At 39.2% G+C, this 22,089-nt stretch overlaps 1 pseudogene; it reads left to right on the top strand.

Annotated features, from left to right (window-relative positions):
- The first annotated feature begins 899 nt into the window (after positions 1–899).
- LOC136165398 (heterogeneous nuclear ribonucleoprotein A1-like) overlaps positions 900–22,089 on the top strand; it is a 91,612-nt pseudogene continuing 70,422 nt past the window's right edge.

The raw sequence follows: 22,089 nt of genomic DNA, 5'->3' as shown, positions 1-22,089 counted from the left end.
CTTGTATGCCACAAACTGTAGCGACATTACTCAGGGTTGTCAAGTTGCCGATGTTTTGTGCATTTCAGCTATTAATTAAAAAATCAATCAACTACTCTAAAAAAAGATTGAATTATTTTTAAATTAAAAGCCAATCTGAATTATGTAGGGAAAAATAGAGGCAAGCAAAATATTGTGGAGGTTATCAGATAGTTCATTAAGAAAAATATTAACTGATTTCTAAGGATTTTAAGATATTTGTGGTACTTACCCTCCTGACATTTATTATTTGACATGATTTCATTTCCCATTTGAAATAAATAAGTATTTCTGAGATTGAATCCACAATTGTGTGTTTTTAGAAGTGGTACCCTCAAAATGTTAAGTTTCATGTTCCATGGAGACACCCTAGAGGGCGAGTGAGTGGGGAAAGAAGAGAGGTATTTACTTGATCAGGGAAAGCTTGCAGTGTGTGTCCTCATTCATCATAGAGAAAGCAGGGTTGTGTGATCTAATGGAGTGAGGCTGAGCCAAGTGTGTCCCTGAGTGGAGCTGGTAGTTTTCCTGTTCAGTGCATGTTTGGACTTGACCAAAGAAAATGGAGTGGAGTTCTGGATTGAAGGTCAGGAGAACATACCTAGAATGAGCAACTCTTCATTTGGGAACTTTCAATGAGTTCCCAGAATCTTTCTATGTCCTAGCTTCCTTATCCATTAACCGTGGTGTTTAAGAGCATAAGTTCTAAAGTCAGAACACCTAGGGTCAAAGTAGTCATTTTGCCACTGACAGCGTGACCGTGGAGAAAGACACATTTTTGTTAAGCTCTGGTTTCATCATCCATAAGCAAAATAAGGACATCGTAACCTTACCTCGGGGAAGCCTTGGCATGCTGCAGCCCATGGAGTCGCAAAGGGTCGAAGATGAGTGAGCAACTGAACGACAATCTTACCTTGGAGGCTCTTGCAAGGATCAAATGGCACAGTGACTGTAAAAATCTCAGCACAAGGCTGAGCAAACAGTAAGTGCTCCATCAATAAGTGTGCAAATAATATTGCCATATAATAATTATAAATAAAGATTATTTTTCTACACAGAGAAACTCACAACTATTATCTGATGTCTTTCTCACTCAGAGAAATGATAGAAGGGAGAAGTAATTAAATAGCATAAAAAAAAAAAGAACAAGACTAGAATTAAATTGTACCATAAGTATCATAGGTTCGTATATGTGGAGGTTAGTTGTCTACAAAAGTGCTCATCTGTTGTTGCGGGTCACAGGACTTGGCCAGCGTGTGTGTGTGTGTGTGTGTGTGTTTTCGTGTGTGTGTATCTGTTGGGGGACAAGTGGACCACAGACAGGGAAGGGCCAGCAGCTGACCTGCTGGGGATGTCAGGCCCACTACTGTTGCCTGACTCCGGCTGCCTCACCGTGTGGGCATCTGTTCAGACGTCTAGGACCCCACCTTCCGGGGACCTATTATTTGAGGAAGTTGTCTTGTACTCAGTGCTGTGCTGAGTCCCAGGGCAGGTGCAAGCCCCTGGCCCCATCTCCTCTTCTCAACAAAAGCTGGCTCAGAAACCTCCACATACTATCCCATCCACCAGCCCTGAGGATGCTACAATATTCTCAGAGATGTGGGCAAAATTATGCTCACCCCAACCTACCACTGGTGTTAAGAAGGAAATGAGGAATCTTAGAGGAATCTTTAAGGATGAGATTTTCTACTCTTCTTGGGAAAAAGAATACAAGTGGACACTTTACCTCGTAAGTCTAACAATTCTGTTTCTTCACTAGGTTTACTACTTTTGAAAACACAGGCCTCTTGCAATTCAAAACAGAATTTTGAACTAAAAACAAAAGAGTGCTTTTGATACTGTCGAGATGTGTCACGTGCATAGCGATTAACCACCTTCATACAGTTGCCTCATTTAAGCGTCACAATCATATCCCAGTTAGGAATTGCAGGCTGAGTGTCCACTGTTTATATATCAAGAAACTAGTGCTATAAGGTTAAAGTAGGGGCCTGAGGTTGCCCAGTGGAGGTCTGTCACCTTGCCTTCCCACAGATAACCCAGAGACACAGATGAGTGAGGACAGAGTCTGGACATAGCTTCTATGTGTGTGAAATTATGTGAACATTCACGAAGTAGTGACTTCTTTCCTCTTCTGATCTTTCTCCCTTTCCCTCCAGTGGTTAGAGCAGAAAACAAACCGCAGGGCCCTAGATCAGAAGGGCTACACAAAGGGACAGAAAACATCTTCTGATCGTCCTAGAGCCCCGCTCCTAGGAGTATGTGGGTGGATGTTAGGGTATTCAGTTCAGTTCAGTTGTCACTCAGTCGTGTGCAACTCTTTGCAACCCCATGGACTGCAGCAGGCCAGGCTTCCCTGTCCATCACCGTATTAGGATATCAGGATATTAGGTCAGTGGGTGAAGAAAACACAGTGGCAGAAAGATTCCCCTTCTAGACTTTGGAAGGACTTTGGAAGGGTTTCTTTGGGATTGTAGGGAGGAAACACAGAGGGAACAAGTTAGCCCTGGGGGGAGAGTGACTGAGACTGTGTTAAAAGGCAGAGCCAGGGAGAGATAACATGAAACTGGGCAGGGAATTAGCATCAGGCATATGGGACAAAGGGTGGCCCGGCCAGGACTCCTCTGGCTTTAGCAAGCCAAGGAAGCAGCAGCAACTTCCTGCCCCTCAAAAGTGTCACCCAGACAGCAGGGGCCACAGGCCTGAAGGCGTCTCAAGGACCGAGGGTTGGCAGGCTCCTCATGGGGTCTGTATGGAGCAGACTCCGCCCCCAAAGGGCCTGGGACTTCATCCTGACCTTTGCAAACACTTGGCACAACTTCAGGAAGGAAGGGTCCCATTATTCGGCCATTAAAAGGATCAAAATTGGGCCATTGTATACTGTATGTTAACGCATATATGCGGAATCTTGAAAAATGGTACAGATGAACCTATTTACGGGGCAGGAATAAAGATGAGACGTAGAGGAAGGATGTGTGGGCACAGGGGCGGGAGGAGGGTGGGAGGAAGGGAGACGGGTTGATGTATGCGCACTGCCATATGTAAAAAGATGGCTAGTGGGAAGCCGCTGAATAGCACAGGAAGTTCAGCTTGGTGCTCTGTGAAGACCTAGAGGGGTGGGGTGGGAGGGTGAGTAGGAGGGAGACCCAAGAGGGAGGGGATATATGTAAACATAGAGCTGAATCACTGCGTCTTATGGCAGAAACTAACACAGCATCGTAAAGCAACTATACCCACCCCATCAAAAAAGAAGTTCTGAAGTTGGATAAATGACAAGGTCCTATTATATAGCACAGGGACCTATATTCAATGTCTTGTGATAAACCAGAATGGAAAAGAACATGAGAAAGAATATATGTATGTATAACTGAGTCACTTTGCTAATCAGCAGAAATTAACAATACTGTACATCAACTGAATTTCAATGAATTTTTTTTAAAGTCCCAGAGTTAAGTTTTCTGTCATGCTAGTGATGTCTGAAAGTAGAAATTAAGTTGAATTCTAGAAAAATAAACGGCAGCTTGCACACCTAAAGTTATTATGAAAGTTCTCCAAACCCACCATTTTGTCTTAAAAAAAAAAGGAAAAGATAGCTGTAGTGACAGAAGTGTAAGTTCATTTAGTTACAGTTGAGAGTGTCAGATTCTGCTTTTCCAGAACAATCAAGGGACAGTTTTCCATCCCCTTACTGAGCCCTACTAAAGGTTTAAAACCTGGAAAAAGTCATCAGGTAGAATCTCATGAGCTCTGGTGAAATCTCTCGTAAAAGAGACTTACCCTATCCATTGTCCGGATCTCTGGTATCTAAAATTTTGTGCATTCCAGGGTAGACACTGCAGACGGGGAGCCTTATCTCAAAAGCAGAAGTGGCATTCAGAAAATATAGGGTGCTCAGTTTTCCTATCTGTCATCTTAGGCATTTTGAACTCTAGGTTTCCTAATCCCAAAGTTATGGGTTTCCCAATATCACATATTTCTCTGGAATGGAAAGCAGAATCATATTACTGGTTAAGATGACTGCACATATATGGTCAGTTAAATTTTTTTCATGATTTGCCTCAATTAAAATGCTGAGCCTTTTTTTTCCCCCACAAAATGAATCTGGAAAAATCATCTTTTTTGTTTTTCCCAAAGAGATATAAAATGAAGTTGTACATGCAAGACCGTGATCACATGTTGGTCCCAATCCCCATTTCTTTTTTTTTTTTTCTTTTTGCTTCTGAGATAAGCACATCATTAGCTTTTATGCCTCTACGGTTTTGCTCCTGCTGTTCTCTCTAGTAGGAGTGCCACTGACTTCCCTTGGTCCTGTGGAAATTTCCCTTCTTCTGCAGAGTCCTCGCTAGCTTCCCCCAAGGGGCCTCTCACTCCCGTTCGCTGCCATCTCATTTCACACGAGACCCTGAGGTCGCGCACCTTCCAGCAGTGACTCGCTCCCATGCCAGAGCCTTTGTACTTGCCGTCCCTCCTGCCGAGGTGTTCGTCCCCAAGATAACTACACCGCTCACTTCTGTACCTTCTCTAACTCCTGTGCAAAGTCTGTCTTCTTAGGGAGGCCTTCCCTGCCTACACAAAGTCTAGCCATCCTCCTTCCTCCCAATCCTGGCCTTGTTTCTGCTTTACTTTTGTCTGTACTTTTAAAATGTCTAAAAATTGGAGTAAAATTACTTTACAGTGCGGGGCTAGTTTCTGCTGGACCACAGTGTGAATCAGCTACATGAATACACATATCTCCCCTCTCCTGAGACCTTCTCCCACCCCATCACCCCCAACACCTCTAGGTCATCGCAGAGCACTGAGCTGAGCTCTAGCACCTATTATTTTCAATGTTACTGTCTATTTCACTCATCTTATTAGTTCATTATCTTCCCCACTCTCATGTAAAATTTCTATTTTATCACTATTCATCATCCGTAACACCAGACACACAATAAAACTCAATAAATATTTGTAGGAAGAACAAATGACTATATGACTATTACACCATTGCAATTATGTATTTACCCACTTATCTGAGTCCTATGCATTCTCGCATGTTCTTTAGCAGTTAGCTCAGTGTTGGGTATAAACAGAGCATCCACAAATGTTTACTGGGGAAAAAAGTACACGGATAAATTGGATTAACCAGACCTTGCTTACAATTGAGATAGGATGAAAATTTCATCCTAATCCATAACTTATTTTTGTAATATGATAAGACAACAGTTACTTCCTGGGCAATTGGGCAGATTTTTTTCACCAGCAAGTAAAATATTTAAAAGTATCCAGGAATTATTCTGATGATATTGAGTATTTGAATACTTTTCCCCGTAAGGCAAGACATGAAATTCCACAGCATTGAGTGCCTAGCAATTACTAGCATTATGATAAGCATTAAGCGTTATACAAAGCCAAATAATTTAAATTCAGCTCCAAAGTGGACTGAAACAATTAGAAAAGACTGAAGAGTTTTACTTGAATGTCTCTATTTGGGAAAAATATGTCTTCCTCTAGAAACTGAAGCTCTGTACATGAGCTGCAAGCATGGAAAAATAAAACTATAAAGTGAAATTCAAAACATTAATAAAAGAGAATCTATAATAGAGCTGCAGCTAAAGTAGAAATAAACCAAATGAAACTGAATTACACAAGAAGGCCATGCCACCTTGTGGGTACTGGGTGTATTTTACCACCCTTCACGTCAAACTAAAGAAAGAGTGATCAGTTAGAGAAGAAGTAATTGGAAAATATTTCAACAATTTTTTCTGATGGTAAATAAAACACTAGGTACATTTTTTTTTATGCTGAAACTGTTGGAAGCATTTTTTTAACCAAAATACAATACATCTTGAACCACTTTGATGAAGGAAAGAAACTGTAAGTGATGAGGGTGCAATATTTTAAAACAAAGATTATCTTCTTTATAAATGAACTTGAACATCTATTTAAAGATTCAGGCATTTACTCTTTCCTGCTCTTTTCTCTGAACAAAAGACATAGATTATTTGACCAAAAAAAGTGTTCAAAAAATGAGTAAAATCAACAGCACCTATATTTTGAAATAATTTACTGAAGAGTAACCAGAGATTTTAATGCCTGTAATTAAAATAATTTGTAAATTTGTACCAACATATAATTTAAAATTTAATTAAAGGTATTATGTAATAAGAAAAAGGCCTTTTCATAAGCATTGAAAGTACTAGCCACGAGGTGACAAAATGTCCCTGTTGCTTGTAGATAAACTTATTCTTGTGCTGAAATGATAATTTGGGCTGGGGGGGAGTAAACATTTGTGTACGCTAATAGGTGCATGAAGTAACATAAGGCTTTCTAGAAGGTAAAAAATATAATTAATTTTTCTTATAGGAAGAACTATCCCTGATCTCAAATTAGAATCTTAGAATCATAAACTTTAATACTGGAAAGTACCTTAAATGAGGCAGAGGGCCCAATGACTCATTCTAATGAATCCTTAAGCAACTAAATTATTTCATCTCTTGTTATTCTTTATCTGAGAAATTACCAACAATGAACAAAGAAACACTCTCCTATTGGCAAAATATAAAAAAAATAACAAAAGCAGACTAACTGGTTTAATTGAATGTTAACTGGAAAGGTTGTCAGAGATTATTGAATTCAGAGTTTCCTAAAGATATTTGTTATACTCTGTTCCCAAAATATTTTAAGATGTGTCCCTAGAAAAACATTTTTGGAAAATACTGTACAAAGTATAGCTGGGACCATTAATTGCAGAATCTTCCACAGCCTTTACCATGCTAATGTAAGTTTGGAGGGTATAGTACGTAGCATTCTCAATTTATTTTATTTTATAATTTTACCTCTACAGACAATTTCATGAGTCTACAGTACAAATTTTGAGAATTCTGGTCTAAACCAATTCTTAACTTGATGGAGAAAGAATTGACACCATATTGTTATGCAATTTGCCCAATGCAACAAAACTGAAAAAACAGCATACATAGGCCCTGGTCTGAGTTTATTTTAATTCTTAAACTTAGTGGTTTGTTCTTCATTTGATGTCACACTGCATTCATTCTTTCAAAATTGTCATAATTCAAAATTACTACTCTGAAAAAAGCAAATGTGTTAAGAAGAAAAATGCACTGAAAATCTTTTTCACAATTTTATGTTGTGTGTTATACAATCAGTGACCACCAGAAGACCAACACCTCTAACTCAGCCCCACCCCTAAAGCTGCGACTTCCCAAAATGACATCTTTGTGGTTTCCTCAAAGTGAGACCACCAGATAAGAATAGTAATACAAATTAGTTTGATCAACTATAGTCTTTCTGCCTTTCTTAGGTTCAAACCCAGATGTATAGTCAAATTGGTTGGCTTTAAAATGTTCATTTTGAGAAAGTGTCTTTGACTATAAATGAAGTGATTCAAATATTTAGAGAGAAATTTTCATGCTTACTCAGTGATGTGAAAAACCATGACATTTACCAAAAATAGGTCTTCATATGTTCTAGCTCTTACTTTCATGTGGAGGAGTGGATAGGAGGGGAAGAGGTGGGGGTCGTGGGGTTGAGTACAACAGAAGCAAATTTTTTTTCAGGATCATGGAGCAAAGGGATGGATGAATTCAGTGGTATACCTACAGGTCTTTGGTGGGTGAGGCATTGTCCTGGGGCCAAAGTCTACTCTACAGACAACTTTGGGATGTCTTGGATGGGAAAACAGTGGCTCTCCTGTGTATTGGAATCCTGTTCTGGTGAAAATATTCAGTCAGTTCTATTTGATAAAGCAATTTTATTGCTTTAGAAGATTGACAGACACACTGCTCTTTAGCAAAAAAGAAAAAAAAATGGCACCTTGAGCTTGATAAATCACTTAAAGTACCAATGACATAGAACTCTGAAATATAGGAACATAACCTCAATGTAAAACCTTAAACATCTGTTTTCAAGGTAGACTCCCATCCACAGATGCCATTTATTCCCCTGAGGCATCCTTATTTCCTTCTCTTGTTCTCTGTTGTTTTTTAAAGAAATTCAAGATTATGTTGGCAACACTACTGGAGTTGTTTAAAAAAAAAAACAAAAACAGCAAAAACAAGAAACTAAGTAAAAGGATTTAAGGCTCTCATTTGGACAAATTGAGCCCTAAATCCCTGCTATTGAGAAAAAGGTTGTGGTTTTGTTTTATTTTAATATGTTTGTAATTGTCATCTTAATAGAATGCATTGAAGTGGACAACTGCTCAGTTTTCAGAGTCCAATTTTGGAGCTCCTGTCAACCCAACTTTTTACTAAAATGATGCAAAAAGAAATAGAAAGGAGAAGTACTGAATATTAAATCTTTCTTCAGCCCACTGTCTGATTCTCTTAAGGTCTGTGCTGATATTTTTAGGCTTTGAGCACATATAAAATTTCATGGCTGTTTTGATATACATACGGGCTTGAAACAGATGAAAGCTTCCATCTGAGTGATATACATTCCCACTCCCACACGCAGTACTCAGACAAAACACATGAAACTAAGTTTAACTACTCCAGAGGAAAAAAAAGCGAATTCAATCCTGCCAGGATCTGAAGCTGAGATTCTAAGGATTTTAGGCTTTTTTAAATCTGTTCTTTAGCTTTTTAACACACTCCGCTCTGTTAGGAGCTCTCACATGGAATCAATCCCAGGACTTGTCTGGTGTCTGCAGAGTGAGCCTTCATTATTCCACATGGATGTAATCTGGGGACCATGACAAACAACAGAATAGGAAGTCAGTGAGCAGAGAGGTTTGTTCTCTAGTAGAAAGAGGCAAAGTCCTTCAGGGAGGGTTCATTTGTGTTCCTGGATCAATGAGGAATCTATGGAGCAACGAGTAACATGAAAATGAAGAATGACGACCTTCTCTCCATATGGAATCAAACCACATAAGAAAAGAGGGAGCAGACTTTTACTAAGGACTTATTATGTACTATGCAATGTTCAAGGTTTTTTTTAAGATATTTAATTTTATGCCAGGAAACCTCATAAGTGAGTTTTCTCCCTATTTTTTTTTTAACAGAGAGAAAAAGCAAGATGGCTCAGGGATTATATAACTTCAAGTCTACGCAATAGCCAGGAGTGCCAGCATTTGAAAGACTCAGGACTTCCCTGGCGGTCCAGCGGTTAGGAATTCACCTGCCAGTGCAGGAGCCATGGATTCAATCTTTGGTCCAGGGAGATCCCACATGCCACAAGGCAACTGAGTCTGCATGCCCTAGAGCCCTAGCAATGAGAAGCCAAGATACTCCAACTGGAGAGTGACTCCCATTTGCAGCAACTAGAGAAAGCCCACTCACAGCAATGAAGACCCAGAGCAGCCAATAAATAAATAAAGTAAAATAAAAGACTTGAAAAAAAAAAAAAAAAAAGAATTTGAAAGACCCAAAACCAGTTAGAACTGTAAGAGTAACTCAGTGTACCCCAGCAATGGAAAATTCCTTATAATCTATGGACACAAAATCCACCTATACAGCAAACAAGCAATTGCTCTACACTTAGCCATTATCCAAATCTTGCACAATTGTTTGTTAGCACTAGTGGTAAAGACCCCGCCTGCTAATTCAAGAAATGTAAGAGAGGCGTGTTCAGCCTCTGAGTTTGGAAGATTCCCTAGAGGAGAGCATGGCTACTCACTCCAGTATTCTTGCCTGGAGGAACCTATGGACAGTGGAGCCTGGCGGGTACAGTGCATGGAGTAGCAAAGAGTTAGACACAACTGAATAGGCTTAGCATGCATGTACAACTGTTCCAACTATAAGACCTTGCTGAATGTAAACTTGTATATGTTTGCAGGCTTAGGATGAGAAAACGATGTTGCCTATCTTATTAGTAAGTCAAAATTCTTTCTTTCTTTTTTCAATTTTATTAAGTTATAACTGACAAAATTGTAGCCTATCGTATTTCCTAAGAAGAAAATAAAGTAGACAGATTGCCCCCACTGCCCTACAGGCCCAATTAAATCCATCCAATGTCAAATATCTATCATTTCACTTTTGTTGTCAAGTTTTATGGCTCCGAAGCCTAAGGAATACACTAAAATGGGATGAGTCCAGGCCCATCCACTAAAAGGCAATGACCTTGTCTTTCCCAGGCTTCCCTGGTAGCTCAGACAGTAAAGAACATGCCTGCAATGCAGGAGACAAGGATTTGATACCTGATTTGGGAAGGTCCCCTGGAGAAGGGAATAGCTACCCACTCCAGTATTCTTGCCTGGAGAATTCCATGGGCAGAGGAGCCGGACAGGCTACAGACCATGGAGTCTCAAAGAATCAGACACGACTGAGCGACATTCCCTTCTGTCTCTCCCATTAGGAGAACAGTTCAGGACAACTGTGATGTGAGAACTCTCAGAAGAAACCCCAGTGCGTATTTTCTATAAACCTGTAAGATTAATACAACATTTGATAAGCTGCTAAGTATACTGTTCACTGAAATGCACTTTCCAACTATCAAAAAAGAAACAAAAGCTCAATTGTTCATATTTCCAAACTTACTTTCCTGTGCTATTGTTTTCAATTGGGTCCTTACAATCATAAAACAAAGGCTACTTGTAGTTTGACTATTTCCCCTTCCTTCCAAGTATGGGGAAACAATTCTCTATCCTCTATGGGTCTACTGTATTTCTGCACATCTTGAAAGAGAAGCATTGATTAACCTTTGTTCCAGACTGTCTTTTCAAGGAAGCTTGTATCACAAATAGGCTTTGTACATAGAGACAGTGCCTTGCTTCAGAGCAAAGATTAGGCTTGCTTAGAAGCTTTAGAAAATGGAAATAGTGTCTCCTCTTGGAACAAAGGGCAGGTATGCTTACTGACTATTATAAAAGACTTTGGTTCCCTAGGCTCTGAATTCCTCTCCTCTAATGTAACCCACTGTGTATGCAGGTGTCCTCCAGCCCGCTTTACATCAACTGTGCAGACTGACGCTAGAGGAACTGACACAAAGATGCTGGCACTCTGACTGCTGCTGCTGTGGGTAACAAATTGTTCTCAGTCTCTGACCTGGGAGTCCAGTGCCGTCTACCTGCATCTCTGGTACTGTGGCAGGCTAACACGGTTGCTTGCAGGTGGGGTAAAATCTCATGACCTTCACAGAGTCTGGCAGGTTTGAGAGACGAGGATAAGAAGCTGACCGATCATGGTAACATGAAGAAGGAAGAGTGCTGGTCTCACAGGCAAATTAAAGGGACTTGAAAGAGTCCATACAAAAAGAGTCCATATTCATCGTGAATATGCTGGTCAAATAGTTTGTTCCAAAGTTCATTCGGGTTTTTCCATTACATCTTACGAAAAACCTGAACAGATGTTTTGGCTAACCCAAAATGATGTATTGGGCAGCAAGTTTTTCTCCTCTTTATTGCCTACTTCCTGTGTCGGGAAGATCCCCCAGAAAAGGAAATGGCAACCCACTCCAGTATTCTTGCCTAGAAAGTTCCATGAACAGAGGAGCCTGGTGGGCTACAGTCCATGGGGTTGCAAAGAGTTGGACAAGACTGAGCATGCATGCCAGAAGGAGGAGGTATTTGGAAAGTGGTTGAAGACTGAATGTGGGAAGCCGTTCCAAGATAGCTGTCTAAATGCTGCTCTGGCTGTTGCTAACTCTCCTCCAGGTCAGGAGTGGGAATGGCAGGGGTGGGGTGGAAGGAAGACTTCATATCCCATCTGGCAAGCAGTCTCAGGGCCCCCACATTATAACAAATAACCAGATTCATCCTAGTATGCTCCCTTTCAGACAAGAGTTGCAGAGACATAACACCTACCTTGCACATTAAAGAAGAGAAAATTCTGACCATACAGGTAGAACTTGGCCCAGCAGGTTCAAGAGAGAAGGGTGTATAATACTTATTAAGGAAGAATGGCAACTGTTGACCCATCAAATGACTTAGACTTTGTCATCACATCAACCTTAAATCTATTTGGAGAAGACAATAAATATCTCAAAGTTTGTGTGTGTTCAGTCCTGGTTGATAAAAAGGATCCTTGGTCTTTTCAAGGGAGAGTTCTCCTAAGAAAAGCTCCAGGAAGAATTGAGTTCTTTTTGTCCTGATTGGCTTTATAACTGTTGAAGATGATCCGCTAAAGAGTGATACACTAACCCAAAGAAATGTATGTAAATTCTTGTGGTCAGTATTGTTGCCCTGGAGAATTTCAGCTAACCCTTACAATGAACCTGGGCAAGAATGTAAGATTTTTCTTAGTAACAGCCAGCAGTTTCCCCAGAGTAAGATGGATCTAAGAAAATTGATTGTGTGTGGTCGAGCCTGAATTACCCAGAGATAGAAAATCTTGCACCTCCAGCTAGAAAACAGTATGTCTGTGGCTGCAGAGTCAAGGGGTTCCCTATGTTTAGATAGAAGGTATCAGGAAGGATGGACTTGTCACTGAACACAGGGCTTTTGGTATAGCAAAATCATGAGAAATTTGTTTGGTGGAGCCATGAGTTCAGCATAATAAAGATGTCTCCCTCTAGAACAAAGAGTATAATTATTTATTGCCTACAGTGAAAGATCCAAGTTCCCTATATGTACAACAGATTCCTCTTCAGTAATACAACCCACTGAGCTGAAAGTGTGACCTAATTCTCTTTGCATCACTTTGTAAGGATTGGGGCTCAAGGAACCAATACAAAAATACTGATGATCTGGCTCCTTTTGTTGCTGTGAGTATTAAACTGTCCTTTGTCTCTGACCTTAGAGTGTTGTGTCTTCTACTTGTATTTATGGAACTCTGACATCAATTTGTTAGCTTGCAAGTAAAATAAACTCTCAGATTCTTTGTAATTCTTGACAGCAAATTTATAACCTGAAATGATATAAGAATTTGTATAGATGAATGCTTTGTGTGTGTGTTTTCTGTTTTTCTAGAAAACCATTTAAGATAAGAAGAAATATTCCATGAAGGTAAGTAAAATGTTAAGAGGGAAAATGACAGTAAGTTTGATTTAAAGCTTCTCTTGTTCTATTGCCTAGGAATCCACCATGGAGCCTCCCTCTTTTAGTTTGACTTGTAAACCTAAGTGCTTGTAAACCTAAGCACTTGTAAACCTAAGTGCTCCTGGTGGTGGAATACACTAGCCAACTAGTGGTCATTTGCAATTCAGGGCAATCAAAACAATTCCCTCTCTCCATCTAATTAAAATCATCACCCAGAAATGATGATAATTTGATGTGTTTATAGAGGGATATATGAAAGCAGGCAGAAGAAAAAGAAATGAAAGGGCAATACTGGAGTAATATTTTACCTGTACCATCCCACCTGCTTTTGGCAGCTAGAATGAAGTATAAGTATAAGACACACTAGAGGAAAATGCCCAGAAAAGGCAGGACAAAAATGATAGTGGAGAGTCACTAAAAACAAACTGCTTCCACATCCCCAGAGATTATGCAGAGATCAGAGATATAAAGTAGCTGAAAGTTTCAGCAATACTACTCCACTACTTTCTCTTCTATGACCCTCAGAGAGATTCTTGACCAGGTTTTGGAGATGAGTTATTTGTAAATTTGGACAGTCCAAACATTTTTTATCACCTTCAACTTCACTTTTGAAGTACTGACATAGTCTAGGAGTTCAACTTTAAGAAGTTTCAATAAACATTTGCTGCTTTCATTTGAAAGACCAATCTTAAGAAACCACACTGTTACAAAGTTAAGATACCTGAGACTTCATGAAATGAAATCTATTAGTACAATTGCTAATAGTCACTTAACTTTTCCTCAACTGGGTAGAGATGAAGTACAGTATAGCTTAGAGACTTTGAAAAATATTGCTGGAAGGAATAGGTTTACAGATCTGTCATATAAATCATCACTTTTTCTATAACTGAGAGGTATCAAAAATATATTTCTTTCAGATAATTGAAAAAGACAGTCTGTAAAATTATTGTATTTTAAATTTAGTAAAATTTCCCCTGGTGGCTCAGACTGTAAAAGCGTCTGCCTACAATGCGGGAGACCAGGGTTCAATCCCTGGGTCAGGAAAATCTCCTGGAGAAGGAAATGTCAGCCCACTCCAGTATTCTTGCCGGGGAAATCCCATAGATGGAGGAGCCTGGTAGGCTGCAGTCCATGGGGTCACAAAGAGTTGGACAGGACTAAGCGACTTCATTTATTTACTTTCCCCAGAGATTAAAACAATATAGCTTTGCACATAGTAGGCTTTAGTAAATATTTGCTGGTTTGAATTGAATTCAATATGGTAGAGAGGAGGATATGTTAGATCAAGTTCTAGGTTCAAATTACTTCTTAGACACACCTTTCTCTGAATGTTTTGCTCTCCTAAAATAAAACAACATAAAAATTTTCTTAAATTAATGTTCTCCTTGAATCTGTTGGTAATATTTTGTTGCCCAAGATCTTTTATTATTGTTGTGGATTTGATGCCTGCCACATCAGTAACTAAATATGGCTGTTCTCTTGATTTTTAGCGTCTTGTCTGCCCCATGTTTTAAATGTAAAATGCAAATATCTATTCAAAGATCAGTTCAGTTCAGTTCAGTTCAGTTGAAGAGGTAGGTATTAAGCCTCTCATTCATTATGGTGAAGCAACCTATTTTAAGTAGCCAAAATTGGGAGAAGAGTGAGAAGTTACCAAATGTGGTCCCAGAATTCCCTCTAAATTCAATGAACTTTATGTTACTGCTCCATCTTTGAAAACCAGTGGCTGTGGTCTTTTTACAATGCATAGTAGTATTATTTTCACAATGCATAGTAGTATTATTTTCCATAATACTATGGAAGGAAGAATTTTTGGTGTTTATGTTTGACAGAGAGAGAGAGAAAGAGAGGCAAAGACAGACAGAGACAGACTGAACATCAAAAGTTAAGAACTGTAGGAAATACTCTGCTCAGGAAACCCAGTGAATGTCCAGCTCTTATACTTCTTTTCTTACGCAACAGGACAAAATCTCATCAAGAATTTTCAGTTATAATCTTTAATCCTACAGATAATCTGCTGCAAACACACATAGACACACACAGGGTACATATACAAATACAAACTTGTCTCAAGAATTACTTTGTTGCTCAAATAGGATATTGTATGAGAAGGACTTTTTGTTATCCACAATTGCAGCTGAGGCTCAAAGCTTAGACTGTAACATACACTTCAGCCCCTAGATAGCTTATATTAAGTTCTGACGGTTGGAGTCAAGGGTACTAGTAGGGCCTCTCATGAACAATTGCCACTACAACTTCTCCTCCCACAGTCGATATAAAAAAATGACTGAAGATGAAAGGAGGGTAGGGACAGTCAACCTCATGGAGAGAGCATTGTACTGAAGTTACTTCTTCCTCTTCTGTTTTCCTTTTTACTGTAGACAAATCAAAAGAACTAAACTTTGAAGGAGAAGCTGCCCAGTGCCACGCCATGCCTTCTTCTCTACTCCAGACTCTTTACTTCAGAAATCTAGGCTGTGATGAAGATGGAAAGAGCATTGAATTGAATATGAGATTGAAACTTTAATTAAGTCTGGACACATTTTTAACAACTGTAATTGAATGGTATATCATACAATATGTCTAAGGTGCTATCAGGGACAAGAAAAGGAGAATTGCCATAGTATAATGAAGGGTGTAGTTTGACAAATTAAAAATGTTTTGTGTGTCTACCATAAACATTTTGAGATTCCTCTATTAACTATCTCATACTTCATACGTGAGTCAAAAAACATATGCTAAATTTTGTGCAAGCCATAATCACTGCACACACACCAAAAAAAGGCCAAGAGGAAGCCCCAAGATATCTGAGAAATACAATCAATTTACAAATGCATTTCTCTGCCTGCTATCATTGAAACATTTTTCTAAACATTTGCTGCTGTTTTTATGATAATGTTAAGAGCTAGACAATCTCTTGTGGTTTCAACTGAAGGTAGGAAAAGAACACTCTCATTTGCACTTTATAGGGCATGGGTGGGCTGCAAGAAAGAGGGACCTTAATGTATGCTTGTGTCTACTAGGGATGTTGAGGTTGCTGTAGTTGTTAAGTCATGTCTGACTCCTTTGCTACCCCATGGACTGTAGCCCATCAGGCTCCTCCATACATGGGATTTCCCAGGCAAGAATGCTGGAATAGATTGCTGTTTCCTTCTCCAGAGGATCCTCCCAACCCAGGGGTCAAACTCACATCTCCTGCATTAGGAGGTGGATTCTTTATCACTGAGCCATCCGGGAAGCTCTCATGCTTACTACTAGACATCTTAAAAATGTGATCCCATTGCATCTTTCAAAATGCTATGGGTAGATAGAATTAATTATCAAAATTAAATATCAGGAAGTTTCAACTAAAACACCCCACTATGGAGAATTTTTCTAAAGTAAAGACTTGAAAAAAATCTGACAGTTTTGTGGATATAAGAATGGCCTATTACAGTCACAGAAACCTAAGATGTGCTGCCAGAGTCACCTACAAAGTCAATATAAAATGGGTATGAAAGAAAATCTAACTTCTATTTCCCCTTCTTGACAGTTTCCTCAACTAGAGAATGATGGGAGCAGACTAAATCTCTAAGGTGTACTCCATTTCCTACAGCCTAAGATTCTTACATAATAAAACAAGTTGTTTTACAACTAAAAACTTCAGTTATTTGTATAAAACAAATCTTAATTAGCCAGGTCTAAGGTTATGTCCACACAATGTCATCTAATCAGTTGAAATGTGAACATTTCAGCCAAACCGTAAATTAGTTATTACATAGTGAACTATTGGTCAATGGCACTACAAAAAAACTCATACTAACCAAAAGACTCTACCCTACACTTAAAAGAGGAAATAAAAGCTATGTGTGCAGACATGTCTGAAAATCTCTTTGGAATTTCTCAAGTCCCTCAGTCTTCTTTCTAATGAGAAACAATATCCTCAATGCATTTCCTTCTAGAAGTGTGGTGGCCATGGATACCAAGTGGCATTTCCTCTGGAAAATTTTCCCCAAGGAGGCCTTTGAACTTCAGTCTTTTGGGATTTCACAATCTTGAGTTAACTGCAGTGAATACTAAGGCTTGAACAGACTCTATTCTAACTCCTTCCTTTAACAGATGAGGAAACTGAGGCCTGAGTCCTCATCTCTTACTCTCTACCAGTGCTGATTCTAGAGATGTTGGCCACTCAATTTTCATCTCTTTAAGATAATTGCCTTAGAAACAATGCAACGCTTTATGTTTCTCCTACTAAAGATGAAAGCCCAAACTAGTAAACCTATTTCAAAAGAAAGAAGTCTTTTCCATAAAGACTAGAAATGCTATGTTGCAGTGAAGGGGAAAGACGGGGAAAGAGGAAGTATGATGAAGAGAGGGGATTTTTTTTTGGTGGTTTTGATAAATTTCTCATCAGGTGATTTGTCATTTGTTATGCTGAAGGCAATGGAAGCATAATTTCAAACTCCTCTAAGGCTTCACATTTAATTTAAAATAAACCAAAATGGACTTTAAAAAAACAAGTTCCCAAAAGAATACTTTGTTCTTTTTCTCTGAAGTGAATCCAAAATCAACAACAACAAAAATGAAACTGCTAAGGGATGGAATGTCTTAATCTGGATTAGTTAGGTCATTGTTTAATTCAATTTAATTTAATTCAACAAACTTTTATAGGGTATGCGATATGTGTAAGACACTATCTTTTTAATTTTCCTGTCTCATTACCTTGTATCTCTGAACTTTAGAAGTGAGTTGAATGGGAGGTGACAGAGTGTGTAAATTAGAGCTCAGGATTATATTTGGTCCTTAAAACCTAAACTCTTTGTACTTTCTTGATTGGCTAGTTCCTAATGGGGTTGTGATATTGGGAAAGTACTTGGCAAACCCAAATGAAAGGCAATGCTATTACTTATATTATGCTACTTACATTTACTGAGATAATGAGCCCTTGCCTCCTCAATATTCCAATGGAATTTCTATGTGTATGTGTGAGTGGTGGGGTGGCCCCTTTCTCTTGGTTGACTCAGAGTTATGGTTTAAACACTGCATTTAAATTACTTAAAGGGAGAAATGATCATCATTTCAACTTAATGTATGCAGAACAATAATTCTAGATGGTCTAATGTCAATGTCTCAGCTTGCAAACCAGTAGAAGCATAAGTTGTCTTCCCAATGGACTCACGGCAAATAGGTGGTAACTCTACAGTGTGTGAAGAAAGATCTAACCCAAATGTTACTAAGGCTGGGAACTTTACATTCCAATCACTATAACTTTTAGTTTACAAACACAAACAACAAAACCCAGAAATGCAAACATTAAATGTCTTTTAGCCCTGGGTTTTCAAAGCTGATATTAATCATCTATACAAATGCTTCATTCATTAATGTAGGTGAGCAAAGATTGCCATGAGACTGTTGTATTAGAGTATTTCATTTAACTACTCCTTAGAGAAATAGTACTTTTTAATAAAATGTTAGATTCATTTAACACTTTGTTCCCCCTAAGATCTTCAAAGACTTTATAGATTTTGGCTAATTAAAGCTCACCACAGCTTAGGTACAAGAAGACTTAGGAAGGCCCTCATTTAAGAGATGAAGACAAAGAGAACCAGAATGTGATGATTCATTCAGGTCTGACAATAAGCAGATGGCATATTTCAGAGATGTTTGGGAACAAAGAGAGAGAAGCCTCAAAGTTTCCTACTCCAGGACACTGATATTCCCATCCAAATATCTGCCTCTTGTGTCACTGCCACAGGTTCAAGAGTTTAAATTGGACTGAGGAGTTTGAGAAGGACGCTTTTCCAGAAGAAATCCTTTTCAGTTTGATTCTTCTACCCCAGAAGATAATGATAGAAGAAACCTAAGCCCAGTCTGACGTGTATTCCCCAAGAATGCCACACAATGAGCTGTTGGGGCCATGGCGTTCTGCAGATGGAGAGGGCCCAATTATGATGGTGTTAAGCTTCTGAGAAAAGGCTTTCTATGCTATTTGTTTTGATCTAGTGTTATTTGTGCACATGGCATCATGGAAAATAAACTTCAAAATCAGAAAAACAAGCCAAACCTTGACTGTGCCCCCTACTGGCCACATGAAATGGAGTTATTGTACCCTAAGAAAATTCAGTTTCCTGATCTGAAAAATTGGCACGCTAAAAACTCACGTCACAGCATTATTATGAGGATCAAATGATAAAATATGAGACACTTTTGGAACTTAATGGACTTAAAAAATGCTATTTTTCCTTCCAAAACAGGAGATGTTCTGGGGGCAGGGAGGTTGGCTGGGGGGCAGTGAGGGAAGAAGTGGTTGGAAGTGCTGTGTTTTTGTGACTGGCTCTGTTGTTTGCAACTGAATCCAAATTTATCTGGGCAAGATACTACACAGAACTCCACTTAGTTCAAAAGTCCAAAACTAGTTCAGATCATTAGAAAAGCAAAGTAACTCAACTTGAAATTTTCTTTGTTAGCATTACTAATTGAGAGACTATCATGAAGCCAGTGGTTTGGTTCAACTGCAGCTTAAATAAAGGGGAAATTCTGTGCTTTTTACCCAGGGCTCAGTGTCTAAAATCCAAAGTCAAGTTATGAAATGCCTCACACAGTGATGAAGCCTTAAGTGGAAATTGCTGACCCCATAAAACTAGTTCTTACTGGCACCAAAGGGAAAAGATTCTACTCACTGAAGTATCTAGACCCAGAAGGGTTGTCAAGGTCAGTTACTGCTTTTTCTAATGGACTTCATTTTTTCAGTCAAAATTTTTTGCATATCACTACATTGCCATATCTCATCTGGTTTTTCCAATGTCTCCTCACATAAAAGAATCATTTGACTTGAAATAAACATTCCCAAATCCCTCTTTTCTTCACCAGCTCTAAAACAAAATACAATGATTATGGAAAGGAAGAAGGAACACCAAGAAAGAATCAAACCTTTGATTTTTATTTACTTTCACGTAAATCTCGATTTGGGTGTTCCTATGGGATTAGAGGTCCTTGAAAACTGCACGGGGGTGGATAGTAACATTCCCAGACTAACAGCAAAAAATACATACTCCTTGACAAAAATTTCTTGAGAAAAATGGAAACTAATTCTGAAATTTCCCAAACACCTTGAAGCCTGATTCTGACTGCAACTAACCTAAACATAAATATATTTCAATTGCCTCTTTATAAATATTCTTTCTTCAGGATGGATGCTCAAACTAAATGAAATGATTGTTTAGGTTCAATGTTCAGATTTAGTTCTGGTTTATTAGTTTAAAAAAAAAAAAACATGTGAGCATAGGTCTGGCTCAAACAAGTTCTCTAGGTTTACTTTGAAATGGTTTAAATTCAGTCCACAGCTCAGTTAAAAAATAACAATAACATCAGGTTCATATCAAGTTTAGCAAACCTTGCAGTTTCATATGGTTTGCGATTGAAAGGTGTGTTCAGGTCACATCTTGGCCTTGGAGACTCAGTAGATTCACCAGGATGGACACATATGAAGAGACAGCAAGCTGAATTTTATTCACTGCCTCTTAAGCATGGGATGGAAAGGGCAGCAGTGGTCTACTTCGTGAGGAGGAAAAGCAGGGCCCCAGTCCTCTGTAATTCAGCCCAGAAGTTGCTGGGCCATGAAACGTGAGATGCTGACAGCTGAGCCAATAGACATTGGGGGTTGGGTAGAGAATAAGGAAAGGTGGTCACAGACCAGTTTCTTCTCTTTAAAATCCCTTCTGTGTTACCTGCGGCCAGTCCCAGGAACCACACCCACTTCTGCTGTTAGCCAGAGTCACCTTCCACTCCACCATCTCCTCCTTGCCTAACTCAAATGGCATTTTGCAGACAACCTTTCCAGAACTTCGATTTTGAAAGTTGATTATGGGCTTCCCAGGTGGTGCTAGTGGTAAAGAACCAGACTGCCAACACAGGAGACATAAGAGACCAGGATTCAATCCCTGGGGTGGGAAGATGCCCTGGAGAAGGGCCTGGCAACCCACTTCAGTATTCTTGCCTGGAGAATCCAATGGACAGAGGAGTCTGGTGGGCTATGGTCCATAGGGTTGCAAAGAGTCAGACACAACTGAAGCGACTTAGTGCACACATTATGCACGCTCATATCTCCCTTTATTTTCCTTCATTGCTCTAACTACAATGAGGTTATACAAATACTTGGGTGGTTAATGCTCATAGTTGGCTTCCGTCATTAGATAATTTGTTCCATCATGTTGAGAACACTGAGTGTTTTTAAGTCTTCTATTTCCAGCCCTGAAGCAGAGGGTTCGGTTCACAAGAGATGCCCAAAAAATAGGTGTTGAACAGGCAACACTCTGCTTTCAAATGTCAATCCCATTCATTATTTGTTTTCCCCACCTTCAAGTACTATTTTACGTTCTCAATATTCTTGGACAGGTTACATCCTTAGCAGTTGGCAGAACTAATGAGAACCATTGAATATTGAGGCCTTAATGTGTGCTAGACATGAAACTAAAGACATCATAAACATTATTTAACTTTGTAATCTTCTCAACACTGTGAAGTGCATAAAATTATTTCTGTGTTGCTACAAGTAAAGAATTCAAGTTTGGGGTAAGCTGGAGAGCGAAGGACATCTAGGTGTGGAGTAGGGAAAAGGGGGTTGGTGTGATGTGTGGAGAGAAAGGACAGAAAGGTAGAGTGAAGGTAGGAATGCACTGGCAGACATTCCTCACATCACAACCTGCTCAGCGTCAGGCCTATCTATGCCACTCAATAGCAAAGCAGAGCCCATAAGTGTGGCTGCTATCAGCAGCGTTAGACAAATATTCCATAGCTGAATCCCTTTTCCTGGTGCTTAAAGGAATGAGAAAATAGCAGATCAAAGGCAAATACTGAAAAGAGATTTGACTCTGTGACCCTTATTGTTTAATATCTATGAAGTATGTCCTTTCACTCTGCTTCTAAAAAATTATGGCTAAGACCAGGGTGGTCAGAATAGATAAGTTTCTGGCCTTCTTCCAACCCTGTGATTCTACAATTCTATGTTGCCGTAATAATCCCCTGTCAATAGGCTTTTACTTCCCTCAGACTGAAGATTTATCTAGTAATCTGGGTCAGTCCTGACAACATCTAAAATGTTGTCTAAAATGGACGGTGTCTCAAAGATATTTTTTTGAACTTCTGTTTATGTACCACCAAGATAAACAAGCAGGAACTTGGCA

This window comes from Muntiacus reevesi, chromosome 1 (genome assembly GCF_963930625.1).
Source record: "Muntiacus reevesi chromosome 1, mMunRee1.1, whole genome shotgun sequence".
NCBI classification, from domain to species: Eukaryota; Metazoa; Chordata; class Mammalia; order Artiodactyla; family Cervidae; genus Muntiacus; species Muntiacus reevesi.
This window is presented reverse-complemented; position numbering and strand designations above follow the sequence as displayed.